Source organism: Erpetoichthys calabaricus, chromosome 15, assembly GCF_900747795.2.
Source record: "Erpetoichthys calabaricus chromosome 15, fErpCal1.3, whole genome shotgun sequence".
Classification (NCBI taxonomy): domain Eukaryota; kingdom Metazoa; phylum Chordata; class Cladistia; order Polypteriformes; family Polypteridae; genus Erpetoichthys; species Erpetoichthys calabaricus.
The window spans coordinates 22,383,667-22,407,663 of NC_041408.2; the positions used below are offsets into that span (position 1 = coordinate 22,383,667).

The following is a 23,997-nucleotide window of genomic DNA, read 5'->3' on the forward strand; positions in this document are numbered from 1 at the left end:
CCAACACAAGGCGCAAGGCAGGAACCAATCCCGGGCAGGGTGCCAACCCACAGCAGGACACACACAAACACACCAAGCACACACTAGGGTCAGTTTAGAATCGGCAATCCACCTAACCTGCATGTCTTTGGACTGTGGGAGGAAACCGGAGCGCCCGGAGGAAACCCACGCAGACACGGGGAGAACATGCAAACTCCACGCAGGGAGGACCCGGGAAGCGAACCCAGGTCCCTAGATCTCCCAACTGCGAGGCAGCAGCGCTACCCACCGCGCCACCGTTTTATTATTATACAACACTGAATCACCATGGCTTTAATTTGGCTTTTCTGACACACATAGAAAAAGACACTTTAATGTCAAAGTGACACAGATCTCTTAATTAATTACAAATCTGAAACGCAAAATAATTGATCTCATAAGTATAAGCATGGCGATATGCAGCGTGTTGATTAGCAAAAGCAAGTAAGGGACGGTAATGACCCCATAAACCTTCTGACCGATTGCTAGAATCTCCTTTTCCCCAATATATTCTACACTGGTGCAATTTCCTTATGCAAAAGTCTACTATGAAACTTTAGTGAGTTACCATGGCAATGTTATAATATTAGGAGCTAAAATGCTGAATAAAATGAAATATGAATGCTTGTAATTAGGAATGGAAAAAGGAAAGAGGAAGATACTATCTGTCAAGTGTTCGCTTTCTCTAGGGGGCAAATGGGCAAGCAGGATCACAGGCATTGTTTTCAGTTGGTATAGAGATCATTTTAAAGTGGGCATTTTACAGAAATCTCCAGAAAAATGAGCACCAGGCTGTGTTAGCTCTTCAGTGTGTCCTTTCTTTTTTATCTCTCTTTCAAGAGGAAATCACAGTGCCGTTTTTTTTAAAAGTAAACAGCTTAACTTTGTTTATGACGATGATGTAGTATCTGAGGCATGCTGAGAAAGCAAGGGATCCTTTCAAAGGAAGTCTCCCATTATTTAACAGTCTTGCTTTGCACCTTTGGGTACTAAGACTCAAATCATTTAATGAAAGAAGCAAGTATAATAAGCAAAACACTTCCACAGTGGAAAAGAGTTGTGGACCATCCCCGCAGGGTCGGCCTTAGGCATGTGCAAACCGTGTACCTGCACAGGGCTGCCAAATCTCAGGGGCCGCCACGCCAATATATATTGAATATAAAACAGAAAGAGAAAATAACGGCACAGCTGACGGCAATGTGGCCGAAAAACATTGTGTTTCTTGTTAATTAGTACGCTGTATTTACTAATGTCGCTAGAGTCGGAGCAGTAAGCTATGTGTAGTATTATAACGTTCTGCCGTAATGAGAATATCATGGGCCGCCACTTGGTTTTCAAGTTACGGACACGCGCATATAGAAGCGAAGCTAGTGCAAGTGGGCGAGTCGTCTTACAAGTTAATAAGATACCGTGCATAAGATACCATATTGACATTCGCGGGCGAAGTAGCCACCGATTCTTTCTCTGCCCAGGGCCGCCACAAGCCTAGAGCCGCCCCTGGTCCCCGTATAATATCCAATGGATAAAAGAAAAATGAAGAGGCAAAAATAGATGATCAAAAACTATTTACACAGCAATTGACAACGTGTATACAAAAGATGGCATTTTTATACATTGACGAAACGGCAGACGGAAATGAGGCGGCAGGAGATGACGTTGAAACTGGCAGACCAATACAATGTCATGAAAAGGAACCGGAAGTGAGGTCATCTTCTGGTGACTGGAAGTACCGTCATTGGATGGAGTCGAGAGTGACATTATCAGGAGGTGCCGGAAGTGACGTTTGGCGGCCATCTTGGGAACCCAGAAGTATGGTAGGTACATTATTTTTCTTCTTTAGGTCTGACGAAATAGAGAGGTGTTAGTACCATAAATCAACCCCTTGTCTTGCGATATTTTACTCACCTCTGGCCTTGTGGACTGCCTCTTAAACGCAGGTGTGTGACACGAGTTAATAAAAATGAAGAATATTTATTGCTCTTACAAAGTTTAAAGACACAACTTTTAGATCTCAGGCGGTAATGTTTCTGTTTAATTATTGATGTTTGAAAGCAGCGGGATGATGCAGTAGCCAGTAATGCTTCCTACCACCACTGAGGATATTGGTTTGGTCACCATCTTAATAGAGTTTGTACATTCTTTTCGCGTTAATCTTGGGTCTTCATCATGGACACTGCTATCCTCCCAGCTCTCAGAGATGTGGGTCTACAGTATTTAAATACATGAGTAGGCCCTGCATGTGGGCTGATCCTGCCTCGCTCCTGATGTTAATGAGTTTAGCTCCATCTTTCTGTTTCCCAGGTCTACAAAATAAATGGGCTAATAGTTATGTTAATTTTTTCTCTTTTAAATTGGCTTGTTCTTTCTCCAAGCATGGTTAGCTACTTTTACTTCTACTGTCTATCAGTCTTGTGCATCTTTAGTTGACAGCATACTATAGTTGGTGAAGTGTGCATTGCTATTTCTTTTTTTTCAAATACAGCAGCATGATTCTTTCATAGTGGAAATGCCATTTCCATTTTTGTTCATGGAAGTCATTCAGTCAGATGATTTGTCCTTAAATTCACTGAAAATTTTCAGCGAAAACGAAGTTGCGTGGAGGCCATGGGATCAGGCGTGGTTTCCTGCTGGTACAACTGGTCAGCTCCACTCTCTGTTGATTGACCTGTGTGATTGACCAGCTCTTGTACCATATCACTCAGGTCCACCAGGTCACTCATTTTGGCCTGTGAATCCTGCTGACAACTGTAGGGGCAAGTATGGAGATTGAGTCCCAAAATAGTTGGGGTGCCAAATGAGCAAAACCCTGTTTAATTTATAGCAAAAAAAAAAATACATAAGCAGCAACTGAAACAGAAAATCGGCAAAAGCCTCTTGTCACCCTCAGGTAGGGTCAGGCTTTGCAGGACTTCCGAAACAGTCAGGCACTTGGGTCCAAATGTGGTGCCACCTCCCAGGGACATCTCTCATTATATCCCCTGGACCGGGGATGGGGGGCAGGACTTTCTAAGGTCTGTTGTCCTCAACGTGCAGTTACCCAGCAAAAAAGACCAATAGCGGCAGTGTTAGAAGAGCCTGGAAGGCAACCCTCGGGTGCGCATGTGTGACTAAAGGTCTAATCCTTGTTTGTTTGCTCAGATGTAAAGTGATTGATTTCTTTTATTTCCATTTTATCAACAGTACAGAGTAATGGAGATTGTGGAAGAGAGGTGAAGAAGAGAGTGCAGGCAGGGTGGAATGGGTGGAGAAGCGTGTCAGGAGTAATTTGTGACAGACGGGTATCAGCAAGAGTGAAAGGGAAGGGCTACAGGATGGTAGTGAGACCAGCTATGCTACAGTATATGGGTTGGAGACGGTGGCACTGACCAGAAAGCTGGAGACAGAGCTGGAGGTGGCAGAGTTAAAGATATGCATTGGGTGTGACGAGGATGGACAGTTTTAGAAATGAGGACATTAGAGGGTCAGCTCAGGTGGGAAGGTTAGGAGACAAAGTCATAGAGGTGAGATTGCGCTGGTTTGGACATGTGCAGAGATGGGATGTTAAGCATGTAGCTGCCAGGTGAAAGGAAAAGAGGAAGGCCTAAGAAGAAGTTTATGGATGTGGTGAGAGAGGACATGCAGATGATGGGTTTAAGAAAACAAGATATGGAGGACAGGAAGATATGGAAGAAGATGATCCACTGTGGCAACCCGTAACGGGAACAGCCGAAAGAAGAAGAAGAACAACCCATAGGAGGTGCGTCTGGATTCCTCAGATCTGTTGTTTCATATATAAAACATTACCCTGAACTAACGTTATGCTTATTGCAGAGCTTCATTTAATTGTGAATTGTAGCCCTTATAAACCTGAAATTAACTGGGAGGAACTACATTTTATCTAGCAACATTTTGGCTAATCACTGTCATCTTAATAACAGAACTATGGTGGTTTATTAATAACCTTGTGCTTTTAAGAACATATTGCACTTTTAACTTTTGATAACATGCAATCTAATTATATGTTCTGGAAACCATGAAATGTACAAACCTATTACATAGCAGACATCCTTCCTGAATATAGCCATCAGTTTTCATATTGATATCTGTCTTTAGTCATTTTCTAGCTGTCTCTTGCAGAGAGAGCTTCCCATCCGTGTCTTTAATTATAAAATAAGCTACAGTATGTCAGCAGTGATGATGTTTTGGGAAAGAATCCTGCCTTATTACCATCACATGGAAGGTTTAGAAATACTGTTTATACGTTGACTTTTGCTTTGTGTTACTTTACCTAAAGCATATTTTATTAAAGTGGTATATATTTTATTCAGATAGCTACAGGAATATGCAATTGCAGCTAGTGAAATATGACATTTAGTACTTAAATGTGTATTCCAAAAGCAGCAGCATTTTTTCCACTTGTTCCTAGGATGTGGTAACTTTTGAATTTTTTATTGTTAAAGGAATAACAAGGTTCTGTGGGGTGTTTAAAAAAAATTATAAGATATCAGCCAGATGAAAGTGGACCAGAAAGAATTATAGAAGTGGAGTGGGATCTACAGAAATCAAATGAATTGTGTAAATCTTCTACTAGAACAGTGGCCTCAAACTCCAGTCCTGTAGGGCCGCAGTGGCTACTGGTTTTCATTCTAACCCTTTTCTTAATTGGTGACAAGTTTTTGCTGCTGATTAACTCCTTTTCCTTTTATTTTAATTGACTTGTTTTTAAGATTTGTTCCCCTGATTGTTCCTCTGAATTGCTTCATTTCTTTCCTTAAATGGCACCCAAACAGAAATGAAATGTGAAGTGAGTGAGAACACAACAGAAGACCAACTAAGTCAGGGCCTCCAAACTCCAACCAATTTCACTCTAACCAGTTGCTTAATTAGGAGCTAATTCTTGCTGTTAATTAAACTCGTTCTTTAATTCCATGGCTTGTTGCTGTTCTCATTGTGCAATAGCAGACATTTCTGAAATTGTTGATTTTCTCTTTTCTAAGAGCTTTGTTAAAATGTTTTGTGGACCTGAGCAGATAAACATTCCTGTGACCCTCATCTTTCTTTATTTGCAGATATTGCATGATGGTCACAGTTTGCTGGTCACGTTTTGGGTCATTTTGTATCTCATTATTGTTTGGCTGCTAACTAAGGAAAAAGAAACAATTAAAGGGGTTTGAATCTTCTAGAGCAAGTCAATGAAAATGAATTCAAAAGAAGTTAATCAGCAACACAAACAGGTCACTAATTAAGAAAAGGGTTAAAATGAAAAACTACAGCCACTGTGGCCCTCCAGGACCGGAGTTTGAGACCACAGTACTAGAACATGTGGTTTATTATCCTCCTTAATAAAAGGATTAAGTGTCTGTCTTGGTGTCCATCCAGTTGCTATGTCTCATAATTCCAGTAGATGGCGCATCACAAACATTGGCACTGCTGTTACAAGTCCCATCCCCAATTGTATATAACTAAGACATACATACTGCATGGTGCACTGCTGAGGTCTCCCTTGATTACTTAGATTTAAACCCATCTTAGACAGGTAGCACAGTTAGTACATCACTATAATGCCTTTGAAATATATTACCTTTAAGCATTTTAATGCATTGTTTTTTCAAATCCAGCAAAATAATTAGTAATTTACAATATTGCTTCTGTTTTCCATATTACTAACCGAAGGTTGTAAACCGGATATGGACGCAGGGCGCTGGGCGCAGGGCGCATCGAGGCGCGTGTGCACTGCCGCACTGCAACGAGCCCACCACAGAGAAAACAAAAACGAGAGGATTCAGTGCATATGTGAATCACATTATAGTATTACAGTACGGAATCCCCAGACGTCCAAACTACACGGCGTAAACCGGATATGGACGCAGGGCTGAACTTGCTGTGCTCCACTCTGCCAGCAGTCGGAGTCAGCAAAGGCAACAGAATCATGTCTCCACAAAACGAGACCGCTTTACTACAGATATACGTATGTAATTAGATGACATTTCCCCAGACGCCCCCACCCTCCATGATATGTCATCCATCCAGAACAGAAACTGATTACCATTCTTGGATTTCCGATTCGCTAGCGAATCGCGGGCTTACTTGTATATAACTAAGACATACACACTGCATGGTGCACTGCTGAGGTCTCCCTTGATTACTTAGATTTAAACCCATCTTAGACAGGTAGCACAGTTAGTACACTGTAATGCCTTTAAAATATATTACCTTTAAGCATTTTAATGCATTGTTTTTTCAAAACCAGCAAAATAATTAGTATTTTACAATATTTTTTCTGTTTTATTCTTTTAAATTTCTGATTTCAATTTAATATTGTTTTTTATCAATATGCTGCTGCTGGAGTATGTGAATTTCCCCTTGGGATTAATAAAGTATCTATCTATCTATCCATCTATCCATCCATCCCTGCCTCTGACTAAATTGAAATGTATCCTGATTTTGTAATTTGTCCTGGGGAGAGAGAGAGAGAAAGTGTCTTCTTACTAAAACATAATGAAAGTAGTAAAATGACTGTAAAAACAATAAAAAACCATTATGAGACCATGTATATGTTACAAAGCAGTGAATACTGTCACAAATCCCTTTATAATATTGGATTAAAGAGCATGATGGTTCAGTAGTCATCAGATTTCTCTTTTATGTGTGTTGCTTTGCATCTTGGAAATAATTTAGAAATCTAGCATTATTCAAGCCGAGCAGAAGAATTTATTATAATTAGGACTAATGATTACATTTTAAAAATTTCTATAGACTTCTCTTTTAAAAATTGCATCATAATTGATAATAAAAAGCGTTATTCTCTTTAAACACATTCGTTTGACAGAATGCCATTACTGTCAATTCATAGCTTGTAACAGAATGACGGTTAGTAATTCACTTGGGCCTTTTACCAGCAGCTGCGTGCTTTCAGTGCACGAGCAACAAGCTGTAGGCCTTCATGTGAGTGAAGTGTTCTTTCTCATCTTGAATGTCCTTTTTTATTTCTAACATTCAGAAGCTGTCAGAACACAGTTTGCTATTTCAAAGTGTCTGAATATTCAGGTCAGATCAGTATTTATCAATAACCGCAAAATGAGAACCCCGTTTTCCTCTGCCTCATCTGGCAGTTTATTTTATTTTTGATTTGATTTTACTTGTGAACATTTGCACGCATTTTCCAGTGTTTGGTTACCACCCTGTAGTTTATATTAACATATACTGCTCAAAAAAATTAAAGGAACACTTTTTAATCAGAATATAGCATTAAATCAATGAACCTTCTTTGCTATTGATCTGGTCAGTTAAGTAGCAGAGCGGGTTGTTAATCAGATTCAGCTGCTTTGATGTTCATGAAATTAACAACAGGTGCACTAGATGGGCAACAATGAGACGACCCCCAAAAGAGAAATGGTTTCTCTCCTCATCTGTTTTGTCACTCGTATTGCATTTGGCTACGCTCAGTGTCACTACTGGTAGCATGAGGCGATACCAGGGTCCTACAGAGTTGGCACAGGTAGTCCAACTTCTCCAAGATGGCACATCAATATGTGTCATTGCTAGAAGGTTTGCTGTGTCTCCCAGCACAGTCTCAAGGGCATGGAGGTGATTCCAGGAGACAGGCAGTTACTCTAGGAGAGCTGAACAGGGCCATAGAAGGTCCTTAACCCATCAGCAGGACCCACCGGTATCTGCTCCTTTGGGCAAGGAGGAACAGGATGAGCACTGCCAGAGCCTACAAAATGACCTCCAGCAGGCAGGCCACTGGTGTGAATGTCTCTGAGCAAACAATCAGAAACAGACTTCATGAGGGTGGCCTGAGGGCCCGACGTCCTCTTGTGGGCCCTGTGCTCACTGCCTGGCACCGTGGAGCTCGACTGGCATTTGCCATAGAATACCAGAATTGGCAGGTCCATCACTGGCACCCTGTGCTTTTCACAGATGAGAGCAGATTCACCCTGAGCACATGTGACAGACATGAAAGGGTTTGGAGAAGCCGTAGAGAATGTTCTGCGGCCTGTAACATCATTCAGCGTGACCGGTTTGGTGGTGGGTCACTGATTGTCTGGGGAGGCATATCCATGGGGGGACGCACAGACCTCTACAGGCTAGACAATGGCACCTTGACTGCCATTAGGTATCAGGATGAAATCCTTGGACCCATTGACAGACCCTATGTTGGTGCAGTGGGTCCTGGGTTCCTCCTGGTTCATGACAATGCTGGCCTCATGTGGCGAGAGTATGCAGGTAGTTCCTGGAGGATGATGGAATTGATACCATTGACTGGCCCCCACGCTCACTCACCTGACCTCAATCCAATAGAACATTGGACTGGGTGGGACATTATGTTTCGGTCCATCTGATGCCGCCAGGTTGTACCTCAGACTGTCCAGGAGATCAGTGATGCCCTGGTCCAGATCTGGGAGGAGATCCCCCAGGACACCATCTGTCGTCTCATTAGGAGCATGCGATTGATTATGGAAATATGCTCAGGTTGGGTATTAAGTGAAAGCCCTCCACTCAACCCATGGAGTTGGAAGAGGTGTCAGGAGAAGCTCATCTGGGAGGAGAGGAGGAGTTAGGAGAAGGAGAAGAAAAGAAAGGAAAAGAAAAGAATATTGGTTATTTCTGGAAGGAGAAGTGGTCATTAAAGGAGCCTTGTAATAAAGCATTTGTTCAATAAGAGACATTATTTTAACCAGGGGCGGTGTTGGAAGCAATTGTGTCAAGTGGTTGTGGCTCTGGTGCACCCCCTTGTGGCTACACTCTGACTAAAAATAAAAACTGAAGAGCAATAGATGCACAAAACACCTGAAACATAAGCAGAGGCAGCCTTAGGGGTGTGCAGGTCCTAGGGCTGACTAACCCCACACGGGGTGTGGACTGTATTAACTTGCCCACAAATTTAAAAAAAATAATGTTAAGATACACCGGATTTTCTCATTACAGTATTCAGATAAATTTTTGCAAGATAACACGTGGACTTTATCAAAATATAATAATATAATCTATTAAAAAAGTGTAGTTCATAATTCATGACAATAACATGATCGTGCGAAATGCGATGTGGTGTCATGTGGAAATTAACAGGGCCTCTTCTAGAAAAGCAAATACACTCTGAGTCTCGATATGCAGGATGTCACAGTCATAACTCACGTTGATGTCATGTCTTTCGACAGGCAGTTGTAGCGGAGCTACATAGTAGTAATAATGTTGTCAATGTTTGTGCTGAGTGCGTCTTGTTTCCATCGTCCCGTTTGCTGTTTATGTGTGCGTCAGTGAATGTCGTCCCCATAAATACAGGGGGGACGGATGATGGGAAGAGACCGCAGCCCCAAGATGGAAAGCACATGTTTTCAATCTGGCTCTCAACTATTTAAACAATTAGGAGGGAACAGAGAAAAAAAAAAGGAGAGGAGAAAGACGGAGATTTTCATTTTCACGACCACGAACCATCTTTACCTGCTGTTTTTCCACATCGCGCTTTTGGTAACCAGTTTGTTTTTAATTTCGCCGGACTGGCTTCAATTCCCTCATCACCAGAGATCCCGGGGTCGGATTACATCATCCACCACAAACCAAGAATTCACGTTGAGGTTGCTCCATTTATTCCGGGAAATACAAACGCATCTCTTATCTGTTGACCAGTCATCCGCATTCAGGACAGTTGTACACTCAGACTCAAATTCACGATCATTCATTCCGTATTTCATTCATTGCTGTTATTCGTTGTTGTTTGTTATATGTTACAGGGGCAAGGGAGGGTTTGTTGTGTATATATATGGTGGTGTCACGTTGTTGCTTTGGTGGAGGGATATAGATATATATTTTTTTTTCTTACGTGTGAAATGTGCAGTAGTGTTTTATTTTCCATTTAATATAATTAACCACCTATTTTTACATATCATCTGTTTTTGCGTGCTTGTTTAAACCGTCGATTGTGGGGAAAATTTCATTTGTTAGAGGTACGGCTTGATATTTAGATTCATCTCTGTAATTCATCCAGGCCACAGGTCTTGGAGGTGTAGCTGCCGGCTGGGTTAGGGGTCGGCCGTTACAAAGTGTGAAATTAACATAGCGGTATCATCATGAAATATCTTACCGGTTTCCAGGTTCAGAGATGAAAATCCACTTTTCTTACCTTCCGATTGGAAAAGTCGTTGATGACATCTTTGTAGTCTAATCTGGATGCAATGTCTTTTTCTATTGATAGGAGAAGCCAACCCAGCGACTAATGGGTTATATCTATTTTAGGAAGGGATTATACTGGCAACCCTTTTCAGGCAATGAAGGTGGACTATGGAATGTTTTCAAAGACGTACATGTACGCAATTTAACCTTGAAGAGAGATTTTAAAAGGGTTCCACTTAGAAGCATCTCAAATATATAAATACTGGAGAATATAACTTGACAAATCTGCTTGAACGGGACACGTGGACCTCAAAAGCAGAGCCCCCTTAGGCACAGGGCCACCCCCAAATGCCGCTCTTGAACATAAGTTTAGGATGTGGGAAGTTAAGCACATGTGAGTCAAACATAATGATGTTTTTGCAGTCATTGATTTTAATAATGGAAATTTATTCTGGTAACACAGTTTGAAGGTCAAAGGTGGATTTGTCTTTCATGTATGTCTTTGCCTTTCAGTGCATCACTTTTTGTAGATGCTTTCATTTAGGTTTTCTGTTTTTAGAAGAGGTTGTTAATTACATTAAATGCAAAAGCTTGAGCGTTGATGATGTTATATACAATTCAAATTCCCTTACAAGTCTCTGAGTTATCATTCAGTAAAAGGAGAAGCAATACCAGGCAACACAACAGAACACTAAAAAAAAAGAGACACGATTGGAAAGACTTGGAGTTGAATTCTGAAAAGGCAACTGGATTAGTCTGAGCAGCATCTCTATAAGGACTGCAGCTTTAAAGAAATGGGTCTTTAGCCTTGTTTGAAATGCCGAGATGGACGGTTCATCACATTTTTTGGCAGGTAGGTCTTGCTAGTTTTGGGTTTCTAGTGAAAGGCTCTGCCTCCCCACATAGGTTTTATTTATTCCTGAATTTTAAGAAGTCCTGAATTGTGTAATTGCACAGCTCTGGAGAACAGGCAGTTCTGTAAAATGAAAAGTGGTTACACTGTTCAGGACTTTACAGTATATGTCAAAATCAGGATTTTAAACCTGGTTGTCAATGTATTCAAAGGTGAATATAGAGATCATATGGATATACTTTCTAGTTCTGTATGAGCATTTTCAATAAACTGTACATTAGAAATCAAGAAATTTGAATAACATTCATGTACTGTTTATATTATGGAAGTCAATTGTGCCTTGTTCAAATGCCTGAAATTTATTAGTTTTTCTAAACTTTGCAAATTAGGAAAATAATAAAAAATTTTTTTAGTACTAGGGGGTGCTTGCTTCGCTCGCCAACCCAAAGCCTGCGCTACACATCAGCAAATTTGCATCTCTGCTGCTCGCAAACAACAAAACATTTAATTCTCGTGGATAGGCCTCTTCATTGGGAAGAAACACTACCTTTTCCTGATGGCAACACGAATTAGACGATCCACAAGTTTCTGACTTAAAGTTTAAAGCCAAACAATATCTACATACTGTACGTCTGTCATATCACCTATGTCCATATATTCGATCTCTTTTTGCTTTTACCTTTTTGTCAATATTGCATTGTATTTTGATTCTGTGTTTGGAATTACATCGTGACAATGCAACGTATAACTGCCCGTGAGTGAATATCGTTTGTTTCTCTCTACACGAACTGTGTCTTATAATAGCATTCATACAAATGAGAAATGATTGAACCATGAGCGTGGTTGTAAATGTTTTAGATGTGAGTAGGACTTTTCCAAATCTCCTCGCATTAAGTCTTGTCTCACGGGCTTGAAATTTACTCTCACAGGATTTCACTTTCACCAAACAACCAATCTCTTAATTCTCTTAGATATGCCTCTTCATTGGGAAGAAACACTACTTTTCCCTGATGGCAACACGAATTACACGACCTACAAGTCTCTGACTTAAAGTTTAAATCCAAACAATACTGTATATTCAGTCTCTTTTCACTGTTCCGTTATTTCACAGAGTAATAATTTCCATTTGTTTGCGCTTATACAATCTTTACTATCCTTTTTTTGAGACTTTCGAATTTTGTACTTCCATTATCTCTAACCTGCTCTGCATGTGTATCGTGCCAACGTTTTCGAATTCTTTACGATGTTCTACTTCGCCATCTACTCTTTGTCTTTTGTTTCTGGCCCCAGGTGTGGTTAAATCCCTTGGCACAAAGTCTCGTCTCGCAGGACGTGAAACTGTTTCTCTGCAAAAGATCACATCTCGTCGCAGGATAAAAAGTCTCGTCTCCCAAGATTTTTTTTTTATTATAATAGAGAGATTGCTTAGATGGAGGAAGCAGGCACTAGTGCAGGAATGTTAAAACTAAAAGTTAAATAAATTTAAGTATGTAAATTTTGCAACAATTAAATCCAAAAAGTTGAGTCGCCATCATCATCATCTTGCTAACTGCAGAATTTCCACAGTCTTTTTCAAATTTAAGACCAATTAGTTTAAATTCATCTTCAGTTTTAACTCACTAAGACAGTTAATTATTGAATGAAGGATGGAAGGGTTTTGTATCGATAATCATACTAACAGTTGTGATGGGTTCTCCATGCCTGCCAGTGGATACCAGTTTGCTTCACACATCTGTGCTACAGTCTAATAAAAAACTCCTATATCCATTAAGTCCTAATAATGAAAATAAAAACTTGCACTTCCTACTCTCAGTAATAATAAGCAACCTTATCTGTTATTGTAAATTAAAGGAAGCTAAGAGTACTTTTCTGAAATATATTTCTCTCACTGACAGAGTACAGCTGTTTAACAAATGTATTTTCCGTTCAACAACGTCTATGAGGAAAATTGGTCTATACGGACATCCTGGAATTATTTCACAGAGGTCATGTATACAATATCAACAAACCTTTTTCCACCCAGGCAGTAAATAAAGTACACAGTTGTCATCTCCTGTGTTGACAGTTCATTTTACAGATTAAGTCAAATTTTCCTACTCCGGGTAATAAGTGATGTGTAAAAAGTTGTAATTATTTTATATTGATGATACATTTTAGCTACAGATATTATAAGACATGACAGTTTTATGCCCCATAATAGATATACAGCCTCCAAACATCTGCATGTTGTAATGTTCATTGCAGACAGAGTGACCTGATGGTAGTAGAGAGCCAGAGCACCCTTTGGAATATAAGGTGTGGAAGTTCAGCCCCCGTACACAGACAGTCAGACACCAGATGTCCAAAAATCACACACGTTTAATAACCTTTTCTTCTTTACAGCATCACACAATGCATAAAACAGCCACAATACTCAGTCCCTTCGTTCTTTCTTTCTCTCTCTCTTCTTCTCTTTCTGCCGCCCTCACTCCTCCACACGCAAGCTCCGTCCTCTTCTACCCGACTCCGGCTCCCCGAATGGAGTGAGGTGGCCCCTTTTATGATGCATCCGGATGTGCTCCAGGTGCTCCGTGATGACCTTCCTGCCACACCACATGGGCACCTGGAAGCACCCTGGGTGTACCTGCTTCTTGTTCCGGCAGCACTTCCTGTTGTGGCGGAAGTGCTGCAGTCCATGTCTCCGGAACTATCCAGGCGCCCCCTGGCGTTGGCCACGGGCCCCAACAGGGTTGAGCTGTAAGCTCTGATCCTGTGGCCCCCATGCATACCAGGGTGGCTGCCCTCTTGTGGTCCAGAGGAGGTATTGTGCCTTTCCCAGTCCTCCTACAAAGGACATGATTAGTTCATAAAATTCAAGTGTGTGCAGTTCTGCAACTTATAGTGTGTGGTGCATAATCTAAGAGTATAGCCAGTGCAAAACTATGAAGAATGACACAAAACAATGAAACATTGTGTTCAGATTAGTCCTTTCAGCTCAACATAGTTAATCAATTCCTCCTTCCACTGTGTGTCCAAAGTTATGTCATAAGGCATCTTCTTTCATTTATTTTCAGTTCTCTCTGTGAATAAGTTCTTTCTAAAATTTACATGACATGTACGTTTGTCTACACCCTTATAAAGAAAGTATTTTAAAGGAGCAGCTGCAATTAAGTTTATAGTACTTGATCCTTTTACATATCAAAGACTGTTGTCATGTGTCATTATGCCTGATGATCTGTGATTTTCCTGGCTTTTGTATTGTGGCTCGTTTATGTCCTTCTTGAAAAGTAGACAAGTAAGCCGCACAAGATATGGAAGATAGGATCATAACAAGTTAAACATTACCTGTCCTGACATTCACAACACACAGTGCTACTGTATATGTAGAAGGGTTTTAGATAATGGCAGTTCTGCAGATATGAACAAGCACATAAAACTCATATCACAGATTTTTCTTTTCAACTAAATTTCAATTAGTTTTTATCTAATAATTTCTGATTTTCACTTACTAATTTTGACATGGATGAATACAAATCAGCCCTCACAAATTCTGAGGAATTGTGCTCCACACCACGGGCTTTGTTACAGTTTTCATATTATTTTTGTATTTGTGTGTGTGTCTTTTTCACTAAATGCACCTGGCATTATGATCCTGGTACAGTAGGGCTCAGTCACAGGTAAGAATCTTGATCAGAAGACCAGCGCTGCCTGTAATTAACACGATCCTAAGTTTGCATCCCAGGTGTGCCTTCCCTGGGGAGTACAGGGGCCAGGAGGGGGGAGGCAAAACTCTTAGTGATCTCTCAGCACAGATAGCATGTGTCATTGAATGTAACCGGCAGCATGCACAGTGGCGTAATAAGTTCTGTCACAGGAAGCTGCGCGATTAGCAGCTGGCTCCTTAGTTGAGCAGAAATCAATGCTTGTATGAAATTCCCAGCATCCTAAGTACACATCGTAGCTCTGGTGACTTAGGGAGTATGACTGCTGGCGGTGGGGGGGGACGCTCTTAATGATCCCTCAGCAAAAACAGCAGGAATACGTCATCAGTTAGTGGTGGGTTTTTGTGCCGTCATTATGCCTTTCCCAACACCCAACAATGATGTATTATTATCAAAAACTGTAACATGTCTAAGCATAGGAACAACATATTGTATATAGTAATGGTTAATTTTTGTTTAAATTATTTGTGTTAAATGACTTTACCTGTAGTGTTATTAATATTATTGTTTACTTATGATCACATTTGGTTCTAACAGACCGGTCATAAGTCAATCTGGATGTATGATGGACTGGTGTGTGTGTGTGTGTGTATGTATATGTGTATATATAATATATATATAATTATAAAATATACAATCCTGACCATATGTGTATAATAAGTCCTATTGTTTTATATCCTTTTTTTAGATAGAGATAGATAGATAGATAGATAGATAGATAGATAGATAGATAGATAGATAGATAGATAGATACTTTATTAGTCCCAAGGGGAAATTCATAAATTTTTAATCATAATTCTTAGCACATTGTGTGGATTTTCTATAATTTTTTTGAATTCATTATTTTGTTTCATTATTAATTGTTGCTCACATGGGTGCCACACCTTGAACAGATCCCGAATCCTTTCTTTGTCTGTGTTACGTTACGTCATCAGTGTGAGCCTCTCCCAGTGGTCATTGTGCTAACTCTGAGAGAAAGAATTGTACGGGCAGCGTCTGAGCACTCGCATGTTTTCTGTTTTGACATTTCACCCTGTTAATAGTAAACATTAACAGATGAAGGAGTTCAGTGTGGTTTCTTTACACCTTCGTGGTGGTTCTCACAATGCGACTCGGAGCTTCTAAGGTTAACCTGATTGAAGAACAGAGCACAGCAGTACATTGCGTGCGGTAAACACCAGTTACAATGCAAGAACTTAAAGTCACATGTGATTGCATTTGCTTTCTTTCCTTTGTCATTCTGCTTCATCACCTTCATTTCTGTGTCAAGATCAATTGACTTTTTTCCTGTAATTGTAAGATGAATCTAAATGAATGTAGTCTAAACCGTTGCAGTTAGTAAACTATGATCGAGATGAGTGAGTCGCTGCATAAGCAGCTAGCATGGCAAAAAATCATTGTTTGCCTGTGAAACAAAGTAGCGGTCGTAATTCAAATGGTCATAAGATGCATAGATTGTAAGTCGACAACTATTTGTAATAATAATAATTATTTATATTGTGCATCTTTCACTACTCAAAGCACCTTTCATAGTGATTGGGAAGTCACTTCAACCACTGCTAATGTGTAGCATCAACCTGAATGATGGCAATGGCAGACGCTCATCTATTAGATGGTGAAGCAGTGAAAGAGAGAAATAGCCAATTAGAGAGAGGGGAAAATTGGGGGCCAGAATGACTAGGTCATGGAGGGCAATTTAGCCTGGACATCGGGATACACCCTACTCTTCATGAAGGATACCCAGTGATCTTTTATGACCACAGGTAGTCAGGACCTCAATTTTACATCTCATCAGTAGACCAGTGCCATTTGTATAGCACAGTTTCTGCATCACTGCACTGGGTTATTGGGGTCCACATTCAGACCACATGGTAAGCACCTCTTTCAGCAACAACTCAAGCTTTTCCTAGGTGGTCTCCCATCTATGTACTGGCTGGGCCCAAACCTGCTTAGCTTCAGGTGGATTACCTCTTCTGGAGTGCAAGTGGTGTGGCTGATACAGTAATATTTCCTTCCTATTATTTTATTAACAAGTTTGAAATGTTTTTTCTGTAAAATAACTAATAAAGCATTATGGTTGAAGTAAGAGGTAGCATGCAGAATGCCAGTCCATAGAAGTGGGGGGCAGAAGGTTTGCTGCGTAGTACCTCTGTAAGGTACTAAACCTTCTGGGCATTATAGGTGCGTGCAAAAGGAAATCCATCAAAATGATCACAGAGGCAACAGACAAGATTTAAAGGTAGCTATAGATGAAGAGAAACCATTCATGGACAATACAACTTAGACACAAGATGGAGACTGCTCAACCTTGTCCAAGTCACCTGGGTGAGGGCGTTTGATGATTAAGATCTGAAACGTCCTATGACCACAGGTAGCATCACTTGTGATATGTCTGAATTAACTAGAAGATAGATTCACTATTCAGTCACTTGGATTATCAGAAGGACATGTCATTTAGTCCATGTATGCACTTAGTTATTCTTCTATGTATGGACTTTAGTTCAGCTATTGCAAACATTTTTGCTGTATGGTGACTTGAACTTCACAGAATCCACCTGATACAATCTCAGGGTTGAACACATAATGCTTAATTTATTTTAAAGATTTTTTTATAGCATAACCAATCCTTTTTTTAATCATTTCTAGAGGACGAGAACATGCTGTCAAAATAAACCATCTGAGAATTTGCTTCATGTAGGCCAGCACTGCCCATCTGATATCTGTAATTAATGTTCATCTATTTGTAACACTTTGCAACTTAATAAAAATAAGTGATTGCCCAAATCTGAGAATTGTCCATGTCTTCCCGAATTGTTTTTCTGTCTACTTAGTATTAGCTATCTATCCCTTTGTGGTGTCCTCCCCAAATTTCACAAGTGTATTAAGTATACAATGTGAAAGATAGAGGCACTGTCGACCCCTTGAACCCTCAGACCAAACATCAGACACCAGATAAAAGTCCAATATGACTTTATTTTATAATAATTATGTGCACCAAGCACCACCACTCCACTATACTCAATAAAATATCAATAATCAAATTACAATAACCAATACTCAATCCTCCACTCCCAGACGCTTAGCCACCCTGCCTCCCAGCTCAGCTCACTCGTCTGGGGTTTCCCACAGTCCTTTATAGTCCCTGACCCAGAAGTGGTTCCAACTCTGCAGTCCATGACTTGTTATCACTTCCGGGTCAGGTTAAAAGTCCATTTCTTCATCCCGGAAGCACGTCGCTCCTTCTGGTTATGTGATCAGGACGTACTTCCGGGTTATAGGGCACGTATAAGTCCTTGAGCCTCCCTACAGCGTCCTCTGGTGGGCCCAACGGTGTCCAGCAGGGTCGGGAATAAAAACTCCATTGTCCATGATTCCCTGCTGGTCTTCGGGGCACTCCCATGCTACAGGGAGGGCTCCATCTAGCGGCCTGGGGGTATTGGCCGGGATGAACAGCCGGCCATCTCCCACAGCAATCATATGAAAAAGTTTGGGACCCCCTCTTAATTCTTTGGATTTTTGTTTACCATTGGCTGAGCTTTCAAAGTAGCAACTTCCTTTTAATATCTGACATGCCTTATGGACACAGTAGTATTTCAGCAGTGACATTAAGTTTATTGGATTAACAGAAAATATGCAATATGCATCATAACAAAATTAGACAGGTGCATAAGTTTGGGCTCCCCAGCAGAGCTATGACATCAATACTTAGTTGAGCCTCCTTTTGCAAATATAACAGCCTCTAGATGCCTCCTATAGCCTTTGATGAGTGTCTGGATTCTGGACGGAGGTGTTTTTGACCATTCTTCCATACAAAATCTCTCCAGTTCAGTTAAATTTGATGGCTGCTGAGCATGGACAGCCTGCTTCAAATCATCCCATAGATTTTCAATGATATTCAAGTCGGGGGACTGTGACGGCCATTCCAGAACATTGTACTTCTCCCTCTACATGAATGCCTTTGTAGATTTCAAACTGTGTTTTGGGTCATTGTCTTGTTGGAATATCCAACCCCTGTGTAACTTCAACTTTGCGACTGATGCTTGAACATTACCCTAAAGAATTTGTTGATATTGGGTTGAATTAATCCGACCCTCGACTTTAACAAGGGCCCCAGTCCCTGAACTAGTCACACAGCCCCACAGCATGATGGAACCTCCACCAAATTTGACAGTAGGTAGCAGGTGTTTTTCTTGGAATGCGGTGTTCCTCTTCCGCCATGCAAAGCGCTTTTTGTTATCACCAAATAACTAAATTTTTGTCTCATCAGTCCAAAGCACTTTCTTCCAAAATTAATCTGACTTGTCTAAATGAGCATTTGCATACAACAAGCGACTCTGTTTGTGGCGTGAGTGCAGAAAGGGCTTCTTTCTCATCACCCTGCCATACAGATGTTCTTTTTGTAAATTGCGGCATCTGCAGCAAGATGTTCTTGCAGGTCTTTGGAGGTGATCTGTGGGTTGTCTGTCACCATTCTTACAATCCTGCCCATATGCCGCTTCTGTATTTTTCTTGGCCTGCCAGACCTGCTGGGTTTAACAGCAACTGTACCTGTAGCCTTCCATTTCCTGATTCCACTAGGGGGCTCCGCCCCCTGCTCGCTTCGCTCGCCAACCCCTGGTGTTGGGAATGACAAAGAGCGTGATGTATGAATGAGATATAGAATAGTGTGACGGTGTAGATGATGCAAATAGAAAGCAAACAATAAAGTGTATGGCACAGTGTAAAGGTTTATTGGAAAATTTCTTTGTACACGCCGTTTAAGTGTAAAAGGTAATTCCAGGTCAGAACTTGTAAGGTCAATGAAGATGGTCATTATCGTGATCAGAGTCAACTTTGTCAGAGCTTAGAAAGAGTTGTGTCTCTCCAGGAAGTAATGGAATGACTTGGGTATGTATGTTTTCCACATTAATATTTTTTGGACATAATATAGTGCGTTGTGTTAAAAGGGGCATTTGGTCTAATGAGATTGCTGTTCCAAATTTCTCTGTAACTAAGTCGTCGCAGATAAAGGCTTGAGGAATTGTAATAATATGTGGCTGAAGTCCATCTGTATTGGTGAGTGTACCATCTCTCAGTTGTAATAAGCAATTGTTATGATCTGGTTCTGGACATCGTATCTTTTTTACTAACTGTATCTTTTGAAAGCAATGCCAATTGTCTGCGTATTTTAAGGTGCACTGAACAATAGCTGAGTGCATGGGATCTGGAAGAATAGCTAATCACTGTTTAAAATCTCCTCCTAATAAAAGTACCTTTCCTCCAAATCGAATATTATTATTCATAAACGTTTGTAGAAGTTTATGAATGGTGTTGAGTAAGTGACTTCATGCCATTGTACATTCATCAATAAACAACATTTTTTGAAGACGGATGTCACGTGCAGTGCCACCGTTAATGTTCATAGTGGATACCGATTTGTAGGATCTAATGCAGTTGATAAAGATTTCACTTTCAGGTACATCGTCAGTTAGAATCTTCTGTAGATATTCAGTATATGAATGTAAAGAAGGCAGTCTAATTTGACCCTTTTGACAACAACGTCTAAATGTATTACTTGTATTGCCAGTTGTTTCTTCAGGGAAGTGAACTGAATGACAATGATTGCAAATGACATTTATTAATCCGAATGAATTTTCCCGGTGTATGTTTTGCTTGTGCCGTTTGAGAGGCGCGTTGTTGCATATGTAGTATTTGGGACGTGTTGTTTTGGAGCTGTAATCGATTTGCCTGTGCTGTGTGAGACGCCCGTTGTAGCCTTCCTTGCCGTTAACGTATGTCTGAGACGGGAGGTGTTTCGTTTTGAATCCGTGCCTGTTGCGATGCAGCACTTTGATTGATAGTTTGCGTCATGTGGATCCAGGATGTAGATTTGTGCATATTTGCGTTGTTGATTTGTTTCAGGGTGCACTGTTCCAATGCGATGCAGTATTTGTGCACATATGGGAAAGCAGTATGGGCCATTGCCTTTTGGTGGCCTGATATTTACTAAAAGCAAATGAACTATTGTAGGATCTAACGCAGTTCATAAAGTTTTTACTTTTAGGTACATTGTTAGTTAGAAGCTTTAGTTGAGCTTTGCGTTTTTGGAGTCGAGACATTTTTTCTTTTAGAAATATGGAAAAGTAATAAGAAGTATTGCACTCACTGTTAATATGGAGACTTTTCTGCGGTTGAACGGTTAATAGTGCCTTATTGTAATGAGATCCACCTATGCTGCATAGCCGTCTATTTTGTTGTTTCTTTCGTGTTCGTGTGTTTGTTCCTGTTATCCTTTCCTTTTCGTTTTGTACCCGTGACCGTGTATTCATGACTTGTTTCTTTCTCAGCATCCGAAATATGGATAGGTAATAAGGAGGGTCGCAGTCACTGTTAATATGTTTCCTTTTCTGCAGTTGAACGGTTAATAGTGCTTTATTGTAAGGAGATCCACCTATGCTGACACCTATGCTGTGTAGTGTGAAGGTGCTGATGTTCACTTTAGAATATGTGGCTTTGGGTGTGACTTCTTATGGATGTGGGTGGGGGGGGGGGGGGGGGGGGGGGGGGATTGTTGAGGATTGTTGTTGCGCGAGCGTCTTCTTTCTTTTTGTGTTCCTGTGTCTTGTTGAATCCCCCTCTTTGTGTGTGTCCCGTCCCTTGCTTGTAGGGTCTGTGGGGTGGTTTTGTGTTCTTTTTTTTGTGTTCCATGGGCTTGTTGAATCCCCCTCTTGGTGTGTGTCCCGTCCGGTGCCTGTAGGGGGGGGGGGGGTGTCTTGCTGTTGTGCGCGAGCCTCTTTTTTTTTTTTTTTTTTTTTTTTTCGGGTCTAGTTTCGTGTGCAATGTGTTTCGTGCTTTTCCTGCGTTTGACTTTGCGCCTCATGTCTCCTTTTTGCATGTGCTCACTCCTTTTTTCTGTGGTCTTGTCCGCCACTCGCGGCCCCTCATCCGCCTTTGTCGCCCTCTTTTCTCCGCCTTTCTCCGACTCTCGCGGACTCTTTTTGCGCCTGCGCCTCTCGCGGCCCCTCATCCGCCTCTCTCGCCCTCTTTTGTCCACCTTTCTCAGCTCCTCAGCCGACTCTCGCGGACTCTTTTTGCGCCTGCGCAGTACGTCTTTTTGCAGCTACGGCCCATGGCCGGATGTGCCTGCGTCCATCATCCGGTTTAGCATTCTCGGTTAGTAATATGGATTCCTTACAGTTGCAACTGACAGTTTGAAACTCTGAGATAGCTTTTTGTAGCCTTCCCCTAAACCATCATACTGAACAATCTTTGTTTTCAGATCTTTTGAAAGTTGCTTTGAGGATCCCATGCTGTCACTCTTCAGAGGAGAGTCAAAGGGAAGCACAACTTGCAATTGACCACCTTAAATACCTTGTGAAGGTATTTCTACCTAAAATGCCTAATTTAGGCATGCTACCTAATTTAGCATTTTACCCTTGTGAATGAACTTCCCTAATGTATCTAAAACAGTGTAGAGTCCTGTATGCAAGATTGCATTTACACACTGAATTATATCAACAAATTCTTATTAATTGCATCCAGAATTTCACTGATGTACTTATGAATTAACAATGGTGGCACTCAATAGCTGACCCTTGCACTGCTGTATCTTGTGTGAACTCAATTGAAGCCGTCAGAAACTACTGAAGTCTCAGAATGTTTGAGGGGTTGTGATTTTCACATGTATTTATCACTGCATAAATATTGTTGCCTGTCTACAAAGGATTTTAATTTAAAATGTATCATTTGTAAAAGCATTAATAGCTACAATTATTAGACTATTATTATATTGTTATTGCAATAATTATTAGACTGTTATCTATCCTGTGGTGGGCTGGCTCCCTGCCTGGGGTTTGTTTCCTGCCTTGCGCCCTGTGTTGGCTGAGATTGGCTCCAGCAGACCCGGGGTATAGTGGGTTGGATAATGGATGGATGGTTTTTATCTGTCCATGCTTATTCTGAATCTTCTTTAAGAAAGTGGAGTATATCTGGGGCACAAAGCATGAGGTAGAAACTAAATATTCAACTGAGGCCAGCTATTAAAAAGGCCCACTAGTACATGCCCAGCGAAAATGCATCAAGTTAGAGTCACCAAATAACAGGACATCTGTCTGACACAGGAGTAAACCATAATTCCTGGTAAAACCCACGTAAACTTCTACTGAACTGCAGGGAATTAAACCCAGATAGCTGCTCTGTCTGTATATTATAACATTATTAATACAAGTTTTTCAAATAGTTAAAATAATTTGATTTTATTGTTAACTGAATGTTGCGTTGATCAGATTTTAGCTGTTTGTTCAGGAATGTATCAGTACAATAAATATAAAGTACTTGGACTTTAAAAAATGAACAGTTCTGACAGGGATGTCTTCTTGTGTCTTTTATTCTGCTATGCGGAGTTCTCTCCATACTGTAGTGTCCTCTGTTTACGTCCGTCAAGAGAGATTGGGAGCCAGAGCCTAACATTTCATCAGTATAATACACTGGACATCATTTCATGTCATAGGCATGCACGGACGCCTGTGAAACTTGTCGTTATTGGTGGCTTCTGTTAGCTGCAAAATGACTTCATAATTGACAAAAACCTCTTGTCTATTCATTTATAAGGAAATGCCTCCGGCCCCTCATTATGCAGCAAGACAAAGATCTAAAACATAGTACCAGCAAAAACAGGGCGTTCATTAGAGCACAAAGTGGAAAGTCTTGTGCAGCCCAACTAATTCTCCTGTAGATTCAAATGCATGTGCTGTTGTTGTGGATGCAATTTCTATCCTGCTTTTACTACTAACAAATTTATTTTTTGTAGGAATCCTTAAGAGTTAAACTTATGCCAAGGTGGAGAAGCTAGAAGGGTGTTATCTTTAAAAAGGTCCAGAAAATTAAGATGATTTTAAAGGGACAACCAAAGTAGGACTGTCTAAAGAGAGACAAAGGTGTCTGACTATGAAATAATTGGCCTGTCTGAAACATCAATCAGAAAATTGTAATAAAAAAAATCCTAACAGTGGTCTGTTTTCCTTTTTTAAAATTTTCACAAGCAAATTCTAAGCATATCTGTCTTAAGTAACATTAGTATTATAACATCACACACATCATTACTAGTAAAACAATTGTTCAGGAACGGGCACCATCACTGTAAGCAACATGGCCACAGCCATGAAAATCAACCCTAAAAATGGCAATGCCCCAGTTAGACTAAATGGAGCCACAGTAACAGAATTGAACAAAATTTAAGTAACAAAAAGAAAATGTAATTTTAATAATAAAATGCTGTACCAAAACAGCTCAAACAGCGCTCACATCTATTCATAACAGCTGAAAGTAAATTATCTAGTCTACAAATGCACGATT

At 40.6% G+C, this 23,997-nt stretch overlaps 1 protein-coding gene across 1 annotated transcript in view; it reads left to right on the forward strand.

Annotated features, from left to right (window-relative positions):
- The window catches only part of LOC114666087 (acylphosphatase-2-like), a 121,178-nt gene that overhangs the window by 79,637 nt on the left and 17,544 nt on the right, over positions 1-23,997 (forward strand). The gene's annotated exons all lie outside the window — the stretch shown is intronic.